This window comes from Haemaphysalis longicornis, unplaced genomic scaffold (assembly GCF_048455015.1).
Source record: "Haemaphysalis longicornis isolate Haplotype H1 unplaced genomic scaffold, Haemaphysalis longicornis Haplotype H1 scaffold_6, whole genome shotgun sequence".
Lineage (NCBI taxonomy): Eukaryota > Metazoa > Arthropoda > Arachnida > Ixodida > Ixodidae > Haemaphysalis > Haemaphysalis longicornis.
The window spans coordinates 17,691,359-17,703,518 of NW_027526407.1; the positions used below are offsets into that span (position 1 = coordinate 17,691,359).

The following is a 12,160-nucleotide window of genomic DNA, read 5'->3' on the forward strand; positions in this document are numbered from 1 at the left end:
TCGCAGTACCACACGCAATCATGGGATCTTGCGGCAAAACGCTGCACTCACGTTGCGAGATGTTTGTTTGTAGCGAGAGTGCTGTTTGTGTACCAAGGAGCTTAACTTGCACTATAAGTATTTCCCGTGTAGCCTTTGAGGTTTCCGGGATTGCTTACTTCCGGAAGAGGCAGCCGTCAATAGCTATACCGGTTGTTCTTAGGGAGGAAGACGAAGAAAGAAGAAATAAAGAGTAAACAAAAATTGACGGATGAAAAAAATGTGTGCACTCTTGATATTAAATATTGAAGAGAGGCAATGAGTGAAGGTAAACCTTTGTAATTCGGAGCTCACTTTTGACGGCGGCGGAAGCCAAGGTAAGCTCCTGGCTCTAGGTGCAGGCCCTTACAAGCCGCTAGAAGAGCTTCGAGTCCGTCATAGCCATTCCCGCCACATTTCTTTCTTTATGTTTATACAATGCCTAATTCGCCTACCGGTGATGTGCAGCGGGCTGTCTTGTCTTTTGTGAGTGGCCCCCTGAGTGTGCTTGTCAACCTTCTTTCCTGGATTTTAGAAACTTTTTTTGTACTTGCATGGGTAGAAGCTGCAGGATCAGTTTCTCGAGTAAAGCAAAATATAATAAGGCATGTAAGGCGCACCCTTGAATCAGGAGGCCAATCTCGGGAGTTTAAAGTTCAATTTCAGGACCATGCAATATTTATAGCAGACTAAAATCCCGAACGACCGGTGGGATTCTATCACATTCTTTGAAAATGCAATGTAAAGACACAGGAAACAATCCCGCAACTTCTGATTAACAACTTGACGGCACTGACAGACTGTCAGCCAGACAGGGCAAAGGAGCATACATACCGGGGCTTAGATAATCCTTCCGAATATTATAAACAGGTTCTGCAAACACTGTTCTCCAACGCAGATTTTTCAAACACTCCGTATTTTGCAGGTTTCGCGAAATACAGGATTTACACACTAAACGCAGAATTTATAGCATGGTTAAATCAAAGTGCTCGTTCCACAAAATGCTGCATTCATGATGGCCAATTCGTCGAGATAGTGTTCTGCACGAGTATTTGTTTCCATGCGGACGTCGTCTTTACGAAAAGACATTGCCCGTACTCATGACAAAAAGTCTACAAGTAGATAGAAAAATGTTGTTCTCGCATGTTTTAGATTGGCTGACATAATTACTGTCAGGTGAACGTACAGAAAATGGATGCGATTACCTTCATCTTAAACTAAATTCAGCTATAATCTTTCTCAACACTGCCATAAGAGCGACAACAACACGTGTAATATAGCCGAAAAAACCAAGATAGGATTTATTAAACCCGCCTATATACCGAAACTTTGTATAATAAAGAAATACGAACGGTTATGTCATTACGTTTGACACAAAAGGTTAAGCCTTTTAGTACAATCGACACAATTTCATTCTGCGTTGGGATATTTAGATTTTACATAAATAAAAGCCAGTCGAAAAGCATTCTCCGAACAGCAACCGCAGGTGCTCTGGTGTACTTCTTTGTCCCCTGTTTTTATGACATGCATTCAAAATACCTCATTGCACTTTTGCTCGTGCCTTAAAGAAACCATTCCTTCGACCTAAAATTGGCTTCGATGGGATTCAGCTGAGTTCCGAAGAACAAAGACCAGTTGTTTATTCCACGGGAGGAAAACGTCAACGATTGCACACAAAGACTACTTCTTGCTGCGGAATTGTATAAAAGCGTTTGAAAATACCGACGGTACTCAGAAGTGTTGCTTAACATTATTACCAAAAAATGAACGGCCATTTGGCTTTATCGGCCTTGATATTCACGTGTTCGTTTATTATCTTAGCCAACTGCCAATTCTTTATGGGGGGTAATCCGTACAACGCTTGGGCCTATGGGTCTGCAGCCTCGCCACATGGGCTTTGGGGTCGGCCATGGCGTCCTCAGCATTCACAAGCTCCGCGTAAGTACCAGAAAGTGCGCCGGCCACGAGCCAATAGATGTAAATTTCTAATGAAAGCGCAAACCTTGTGTTCACTCTCAGTGCTAGCTGCATTACTTATAAAACTTGCGCGATTCTATCTCTTGCCCGAAAAAAATCTAGTACATCGTCCTAGCTCTAAAATGGCGCAGGGCGCCCGCAATATAAAGAAATTTTGTGTGGCCTTTTACCAAAGGTTGCGCCCTGTGGTATTTTTTTAGGCAACATAGGCGAAAGTTTATACGGCATTACTGATAATACACTTGCATGCAAAGAGACAGGTCCCCCTAATGTTAGTTTTGAAGTTTTATTTGTGTATTGGAGTCTGTGAGGTGGTACCAGTGGGATGATCATTCTTTATCTTTCTTATGTCTAGCAACTCCGCTTGGGCGAACAGGAACCTACGTGCTCTTCTTTTTACTTTGATTCTCAACTTATATCTTCTGACTATTGTTACATAATTGCTGCTGACCAGCCTTTCTCATTCACATTTGAATTCTAATTATGAAGCTAGCTTTTTTGTCCTCCTGGGATATTTGAAGGATGACTGCTTAATTTATATCAATAAATAAACGACTCGCCTGTCAGCAGTGAGCCGTAACACAGCTTATCTATTTCCACTATTGAGATGCAATGCGACGAAACGCTGCATTGACTAGGTGTTCATAAGCGCTGCGGAATAAACTCTTCAAGTACCGCAGGTATCTGGTCGTCAAGGGCGCGAAAGGTGGAGAGCTTTAAAAAACCACCATTGTTACAGGGTCGGTGTAATTCAGCATTCTATCTTAAAAGGCCGGCTGCGGGGAACATATTTTAAAGTTATCCAATTTGCTTGTAAGCCGCTTTTGAAAAAACGCCTGTACCAAATCACTTAAGCATTAGTAATTAAAACGAAGAGAAGTTCCAGCTCACGTTACGTGAGTCTGCGTCATGTTAACTTTTAGTTAACACCTCTGACGAAGAAGGTAGACAAGATAGTTTGATTTCTGCGCTTCGCTTTCTGTTAATGTTTAATTTTATTTCGGAAAGCGCATTTACCAATCGAAAGAAGAAAAACAAATCAGGCTTAGGTAAGTAGTGTGCTAAGTTATTTTGCAAATACCGTCAAGGAAGCAACGAATCGGTACATTTAACAATAAACAAGAAAGTATGCAATCCACGTTTGTACCCTCTGATGACGTTTCCTAAATATGAGGGCCTACTAGTGCATCGTAAAAAACGTAGGTCGTGCCATCGGGCCCTGCAAAAATCAGCGCTAGGAGACCACCTAAAGCAAAGTGATCCCCTAAGATTAGGAGTTCAACTCCAGTCGGAGGCCTTCCAGCTCCATTTACAAATATATTTTCACTCACGCTGAAGAGCCCACCATTCTGATGAAGATCCAATGAGGTCATAAAGAAAAAACAGTTTCACACAACAACACAACTCAAAACATTAAAAGGCAAATTATAAATATATTTCAAAATAAAACCTTATCTCCGAAATAATTCCGCTCCTCAATATAGGTTCCGACGGCATTGTTCAACTTCCTTCCAGCAAACGTTTAAGGACCTGATCACTCTGATAACTGCTACATTCATAAAGGCATAGCTTGTCCTTAACATGTGACGAAAACCTAATGCTTGGGACTTTTATATTATGACCAAAGGGGGCTCGTACGTTACCTCTCTTCCCAGTTTATTTAGTGACCCGGGGGATAAACCCGAAGCATCAAATATCCGTGTCACCCTCGCAGTCACCCACTACACACCCACGTATTCCCGCCGTGAGCCAGAAAGTCCCTCGCAGTCACCCATAACATACTCTGTTGGTGAGGGCGTATATTGCGAAGTGAAAAACGATTTACCCTGCCGTTGTGAAGGAAATACACAGAAATATGACTAAGTTCCAGAGAGCTTTATGGAGGAACGAGACAACAAACGTTATCATCGTCATCACCAGCCTTTCTACGCCCACTGCAGGGCAAAGGGCACTCCCATTATTTTCCAACTACCTCGGTCCTTCGTGAACGGCGGCCACTTTATCCCTGCAAACGCTTTGATCTCATGTGTCCATCTAACTTTCTGCCGCAACCTGCCCCGCTTGCCTTCTCTAGTGATCCACTCTGTTACCCTTAATGACCAACGGTTATCTTGCCTTCGCATTGGAAACCCGGCCCACGTCCATTTCTTCTTCCTAATTTCTACTAATATGTCCTCATGGTGCCCTGATTCATCCGGTTCGCTTCTTGTCCCTTTATGTTACACGCATCATCTTGCATTCTCTTACGCGCTTAGTCGTCCTCAATTTAAGTTGTACCCTCTTAGTGAGCCTCCAAGTTTCTGCCCCGTAGGTGAGTACTGGTAAGATGCAGCCGTCAAACACTTTCTTCTTAAGGGACAATGGTAGGCTGCCAATCATTATCTTGGAAAGCCTGCCATATGCACTCCACCCCCTTATTATCCTACTTATTTCTGTCTCATGATTGGGATCCGGGGTCACAACGTGGCCTAAGTAGATATGATCGCTTACCACTTCCACTGCCTGGCCATCTGTCTCAATCCGCTGCGCTGTCCCGAGGTTATTGTTCATTTATCATTGAAGAGGGTGCTGCGGTGGCGTAGTGGTAGAGCATCCGCCTTGCGTTCAGAAAAACAGTGGTTCGAATTCAGTTGCCGGGTACGAAAAGTACTTTTGACAGATACATTGAGACGGCCCAGCATACGAGAAGTCTCGTATCTCTATGGAAAATGTTCACTCTGTAGCGGACACTAAACAGGCTTATGCAAAACATTCTTATATAATATATACCCTTAAAGTGTGCGGGAATGAACGAAGTATTAAATCTGGAGATTCAAAGTTCTAATGCAGGGAAAAGGTATTATTCTAATAAAATCAATTCATCTTTATTTGTGCGTGCCCACTAATAGCGCCTGGCCTTAGACGTGCTGCAAAAAAATCAGAGCAAAAGAAAAAGAACAAAAAGCATAAAAGCAACACTCAGAAATCCAAACAACGTCGGTTGCAATAAACTGGACGCTAAACACTACAAAAGCCAGTATAATAAAGACAAGTTTCAGTTAAAATTATAAACATGAATAGACCTGACCTCACATTATTATACAAATCATGTACCTGTTGCAAAGCGAACATCTTTTGCTTACACCAAACGCATTAAGTATTTGAAATTATCTTAAGGTACCACAAATCATCTGGAGAATGTCACACTGTTGCAGCCAATCACATTCTTTACCCATATAAACAGAAATGCAAAATCTGCATTCTTCCTTCTTTTAGACAGGTTAACTAAGGGCATTTTTTCTACATGTATTCGTAGAGATCATTTACCCTTAACCTAGTTGATCTCTCTGTTCACAGGAAAATATTATGACTCTGTCTTTGTCATAAAATACATCACACGAATTTAACTCTAAAAGATTCCATGCTTTTTCCTTCCACTTATCATTCGACAAGAAACGACCATCAGTTGTTTGGCGTACCCAGCAGCCGGACAAACTGGCATTTCAACTCATTCATTCCAAAACGCAGCTCTGACTGGAACCACCTCCCCACCTGCATTGCTTCAAAAATTAGTCCAGTCAATTTTAAGTTAGCTATTAGTGGCCATATTACCGGCATTTTCTTTCTCATACGTTTAAGATGTGTATACCGCGGTCTGGTATCAATCCTGCTGCGTTGTTTCCAAGTTTGAAGAAGGTTTTATGAATCTTCTCACTTTTCGCTTCCTGTTACTGTTTGTATTTGTAGTTGATGTGCATATTTCAAATATGAATTTATGTTTTTTATGTGTAACCGAACTCCTGCTGCATTGCCTGTAGAGTGTTTGACCCCACACTCCTCTTTGTAATGCCCATGTGCCTTGAGAGTTAATAACTAAAAATAAAAATAAAATACACACTTTTATCAACATGCAATTTATAAAAAATAGCTACACAACCTGCTTGTTAATTTTCAGTCTTCACTGCCTGGTTTGCATTACAGTTTTTGAACCGAAAGTATACAAAATGAAGCTTCGGGCTATCTATCCATACAAACAAACAGCTAAAGCACGATACAGTGTAAACATGCCCGAATTTTTAACAACAAGACTACGCGGAAAATGAAAGATTCGCGCTCAATGAACAAAATGTCCTGTGCACCGACATGTTAAATTTGGCTTATGAGGCAGTCATTTAGGTGAGGTCTTATATCACACCGGAGAATGCCTGGTTAAACTGATTACAACTGCTTTGCTTATATTTATTTCTAATTTATTCTCAAGGCACCATATACTCACAGTGAAAATGTCAGGCTGTAAAAAGACGCAGTCGCCACGTGCATCCACTTTCCATAACAGCTTCCTGTCACCCACGTTGAAAAGAGTGATTATTACTAACAGAAAGTGAAAGGTCGTTATAAAAACCCACGAAAAAAACTGAGCCTAAGATGAATGCTCCCGTTAAACCCGTCTAGCAAACGAAGGGTGTAGGCAGCAATCCACCTAACCGCAATAAATTTGATGGAATATCCAGATAGTCACGAACGAACATTCAAAGTTGGCTGCCAACATTCCATCGTAGAAGCCTGATAATGTTCATTGTAATAGGAAATTCCTTCGCGCCAAGAAGAATAAAGTTTATTTTTACGAATGCGCACATTGTTATTCAGTACCTTTTAATAATATTGCGCGAAGGCATTTCAGCATTAAAGTGAAATTCATTTTTAAAAGGCTGTAGTAAAGGGGTGCAAACGGTAATTTTTCTTCAGTATGAAAGAAATATCAATTCTCTAAGAGAGCAGCACTGAAATAGTTGCCGAGTGGTATGACCCTCGTTTAATATATATTGTGGTCTCTTCAATTTACCATTCCAAGTGGCTAAAGCAATCTTTTTTAATATACAGGCTGCCCTAGGGGTGAAAAGTGGTACCCTTGCGGTAACCACTGCGAGAGGAGGTGCTGGGAGCGGGGTGCGCGTCTCTGCACGCTGCAGTGTGTCCGTCCTGGAGCATGTGGTTGCCGACCCGGATGGTGCAGAAGCCGTTTTGGGTTCTGCCGCAGATTGACGAGATGGGAAAATTTTGATGCTGAATAAATGATAGTGGACTACCCAGCGTAGCTCCCAAGAAGTTGTGCTGGAGTGTATATGCAAGGAACACGGCTAAAAAGTACTTCTTGTTCTTGACTACCAAACTGTTTCTGTCTCTACAATAAAATGACATTTTCAATAAATGGCAACGTGCCTCTACTTTGTCAAGTAGGTGCACATGAGGTCTGCTGATGTTATTTCAGGGCGATATACGTGATATGCGGAATATTCTTGTATCAAAACTAATGAAAAACAATCCATGCTTAGTTACCAAACATTTCTTTTTTTTTGTGCAGTTAAGAGATTCGCTGAAATAAACATCGACACACCAAATTGGGTCATTTCAGTATATAAAATCATGTTAAAATGATTGAATGAAGTGTTACGGTTGCTGCATTTGTAAATTCATTTCTAGGTGGAGTGTTTCCTCAGCCAAAAACAGCAATCCACCCCTCCGCCCAACGACGATAATTGTTGAACGCGGGGCTTTTTGTCGTGGAATTCTTGCTTGGCCCATACCACACTGCGAGTATGCGCTGCTCTATAGGTACTCAACACTTTTCTAGAATACCCCCAGCAACCCTTGGGTGTGCAGTCCGTAGGCGTAACATTTCGGTCTTAGGTTCGCTTCGACGATGTCGAAATTGAGCAATCGGATAGGCGCCCGCATCATAACTCGAGGGACAGAGGTTCAATTGCGGCCAGCGGAAGCTTTTCTTTCCGTCAGTTAACCTATGATCAGTGATGATCTTGGCCAGAGAAAGTTGGCTGTCCTGCAGGGCGTACTACCATCCAACGGGTTCAGTGAGAACAGTAACGCTTTCCTTTAAAAGAACCGAACGAAACTACAGGGACAAAAAATAACTCAAAGCTAGATTTTCAGGCATCCAGAAGAGCAATTGTCTCTGTTTTACGGACGTGGCTGTACAAAAGGCGTGACTTTGTGGCTCAATGGTTGTAGCTTTACACCTGGCTCAACAAACAGCGAAGCCAGTAATTCTGATATCCGGTACCTAGAATTCACGATGTCTACGGCGGAATCGCCGGAGCGTGGGCCACGGATAGGCACACGGCGCACGCTACCACTGCAGCCCAGCCGTGAGTCGGGAGTGAGAGAAAATGAACAGAAGCGGCTTTCGAACTGTGAGACAGTGGAACCTGGCCCTCCTAATGTGTTAGCTCGGGGCTGCACCACCGCGTGACACGAGCGCAGACACCGAAACGATTCGGCTTGTGAGCTCTGTGATTCCCATTCATACCGGTTTTAATTAGGTAGTTTAGTAAGTTTGGGAATTGCGAGAAAACTGAGGTAAGTTTTATAATCGCTACTTATCAAAACCAGTTGACACTTTGCAGATATGTAATACCTCCTAAAACACAACCGAATTGGTAATCACCAATTTAGACAACGGAGTCCCATTCGTGACAATAAGAGCGCCAAATATTGCTTTTCTCTAGCGGCCATATGTCTGTATCTGGTCTCTACATTTTGTTTTCCCGCCCTACACTCTAATCCTTGGCGTGTGGTACGACCACTGAATCCCGACAGGTGCGAGCTACCTTGGAAGTGCTGTCGAACAAGTTAATCAAGCCGTGTGAATGGACGCGAAGCTGCAGCAAAACAGGCACAAAACAACTGTCGCGAAAGCAGATGACAGACCCGTACAGCCGACGCCGCCGCCGGCGAGCAGGCACTTCCTCACCCGGAATGCTGGGTAAATTCCCTGCGCGATCTCTACTGTGCTCCATGAATGAAACTCGCCGCCTCAGGCTCCCTCCCTCTGCCGCCGCTTCCGAAGCAGTTTGTGGCCCCGCACGCCACGAAACAACCTTTGGCTGGTATAGCTACAAAATTTTGCTTTACAATGTGTCACTTCAACGTGGAACATGTGCTCATAAAGGCCGATATTTAAAACATTCGTAGTGTTTAGCCAAAATCTTACAACAGGTCCGCTGTACCACAAGGCCTGTATTTCGCCTACTCTCGAGATTTGTGCTGCTTTGGTTCTTACAGAAGTCGTTAGAAGAAACCGGCAGACCCGCGCACAGCACGCCTGGCGTACTCCGGGCGCCGTATTGGGGCTGCTTACGTTGAAAAACTACGACTCCTGCTATTCGTATGCAGTGACATCTGAAATCTAGCTAAAATACTTTCTAGCATATACGCGATAATCACACTACTATTTTCAAATTTCCAGCCTGGCTGTTGTTCTACGCCCGTCGCGGGACGGACTGTTTTTCTCGGTCTTCGGTTCTTTCACTGAAATATGTTTGCTAAAGTGGCTTAAGCGTAGGCATATCACAGCTCTATGTAAGCACAAAAAAGCCCCCTTGTTATTGTAACAGCTCGTATTGTTGACCGGGTAAGAAAGTTCCCGGAGCCGCTAATATTAGGTAGTAAACGTTTCCTGGCATGCAGCGTACTACCCCTAGTGCTCTACCAACAGAACTACATCCTTAGCTTGCCAGCGTGACACAAAAACTGACTACATTTTTTTATAATATACGCACTTCGGTTACTAGCAAAGAATTAGGAGATTCTTGGCTAGTAAAGGGGAGAACCCGGAATCAGGGCCAATGTGCCCTCTTCACAAAATGCCAAAACTGCGACGTTGAAAATATAAACGTTCCTGATTACATTGTGCAGCCTGATATCTGAATGTGATGACACGTGAGTAAAACAGGTGGAAACTTGCCGTGCTGAACCCTGATTCTAGGGTTCCTGTGGCGTGTGCCAGCCTCCTTGTTGACAAAATTGCCATCGTAAAACGAAGAAAAACCAAAGGAATAAAGACGTATACAAAGTACCCAACGTGGTGTCTCAGTAGTTAGGTCGTTGTGCCGCTCAATCCAGGAACGCGGGTTCGATTCCCAACCACGGCGGCTGCTTTCTTGTGGAGACGAAAAGCAAAAAATTACACCATCTTCCCGTGGGGAACCCTGATGAGGATTGGAAGCATCATGGCGGTAGCAAATGGTCACCCGCTGTGCAATTTGCTATACTACGAGCTTCAGTGCAACGCAGGTGGTCTCGCGTACGTTTCACATACTTAATGAGGGAGTGTTCATTGATCATTGTGGGGCTGACGACGACACCACGTAGAAATCTTGGCCGGGTGTCAAACCATAACTACGCATAAACTTAGCAGAACAAAGATTTAGTTATGTTGGGCTTCCAGCTTCAGCGTTTTCCCTCTCTTAGCGCCACCAGAGCGAAGCCGCCCCAATTTTTTGGCAGCTGAGTCTAACAGTCTTGTTCAGCCGGACTTACACGCCGACATAGACAGGTATATGCAGCATTGTGGTAGTGCGAAGTTCAGCGCGCCCAAGCTATGTTTTTTAACTCGCCGAACAAACATGACCGATAATCTCTTTTGTGCCTTCGAGGGAACTTATTTGACCTTTTCGGAAATAAATACACCAATACGAAAAAAAATTCCCTCGCACTTCCCCGAGGGGGAGATTATGTAAGTGAGAATGCACGGTTGTTGATTGCGCGATTATGGTGGATATCGTGATCTTGGAGTGGAGAGGAAGCGCCCAACACCCGCAGTCACTGGGCAGAGAGCGGAGGAGGAGAGTAGCGCCCGCCGTTACGGCGAGGGCTACACGAGCGCCCTCACGCGTCGGAATGCGGAGCGCCTGCTACGCGAGCGAGAGCTCTCCCGCCCGAAATGGAGAGGAGGCGCCCAACACCCGCAGTCACTGAGCGGAGAGAGGAGGAGGAGAGTAGCGCGAGCCCATCTCCCCCCGTTGCTAGGGAAGACGAGGAGGAAGACGAGGAGCGCGCGCACCCGCAGCTGTTGCTATGCGGACGACGGCGGCGGACGATTCAGGCTCACTTATGAAGTGCATTCGCACTTAAAAAAATCTTAAGGGGTGGTAACCCCAGTGCTGGCGGTGGAGTGACCCTGTATTTTGTACCTGCTCACCAGTTTGAAATAGTTGAATATTTTGGCGACTACATCAATGTGTCCTTGGGAAAACCTTAAATACTTATGCAAACTTTTTTGATGTGGTGATATCAAACAACAGAAATTCTTCAAGACAGAATGCACACATACAATTATCTATATCTGTTTGTGTGCAAGCGCGTGCGTGTGCGTGTATGTGCGTGAGTGTGCGCGTGTGCGTGCGTGTGCCGGTACGTGCGTGTGTGCCTGTGTGCGTGTGCGTGTGTGCGTGTGCGTGCATGTGCGTGTGTGCGAGTGCGTGTGTGCGTGTATGTGTGTTTTAACTACCCCTCTACGTAGTACAAGTAAGAATTATCAGTATTGTTGGCATTTTGATGGAGACTAACAGGCTTGTTTTTGAGATAAGTGGTCTATGATGTCGTGCTGTTTAGCGTCGTGGTTTGCCGTTTTGCGAAACGGGCATACGCCTATATCAATGACGGGACTTGAAGCATACGCTTGGCCGAATGGCCAAAAAAATTGGCTATCCAAAGCGAAAGTGTTTGAATCATATGCACCAGTAAAATACCAGAAGGCAAGAAGCAAAGGGAGTCAACAAAGCAGACGAAACCGCGATGCTGCTTGTGTTTGCGTTCTTTCAAAGACTGCAATTAACTTGTCAGTCTTCTGTTTCGCTGGCGGTACCTGTTTTTCAAAAAGTCCACAAAGAATTAGGCAGCAAGTGGTCAATCTGACGAACACAGTTAGTGAGTTCCTCATTAAGAATGCATTCCGCTGGGTACGTCCGGTGAACGTAAGCGTGGTCATCGGCTTTCCTCCTGACCAAGATACCGAAGAGAAGCTCAACGCCTAGCACGTAGGCTACCCGAAAATGACAAGTGCGTACGAGACGGCGTGGTACTGGTAAAGCATAGGCTTGTCTATCTTGTAAGTGAAACCGTTTTTTTAGCACAGATACCGACTTCATTATTCATCGAGTTTATGTTCCGCAGGTTGGCCCGTACACAGGTGGAGACGCTTACCATTCGGTGCGCGTGTTTGGACGCTGACGAGGGCTGTCTTTTTGAGCGATGTTATCAATCTTACATTTTTGTCGCATTTCACACCTAAGTCAGTTCGTGTGATATATCTTGTAAAATTTAGTTCTTATACAATGACAGGAAACAAGAGGCACCTCTTTTATAGGTTGCATTCTATTCCAATTTT

General features: G+C 44.2%; 1 long non-coding RNA gene across 1 annotated transcript; it reads left to right on the forward strand.

Annotated features, from left to right (window-relative positions):
- The first annotated feature begins 1,751 nt into the window (after positions 1–1,751).
- On the forward strand, positions 1,752–7,014 carry LOC144141419 (uncharacterized). The gene is made up of 2 exons (XR_013316589.1): positions 1,752–1,956; positions 6,856–7,014. It is a non-coding gene; the product is annotated as an uncharacterized LOC144141419 (long non-coding RNA).
- Positions 7,015–12,160: the final 5,146 nt, after the last annotated feature.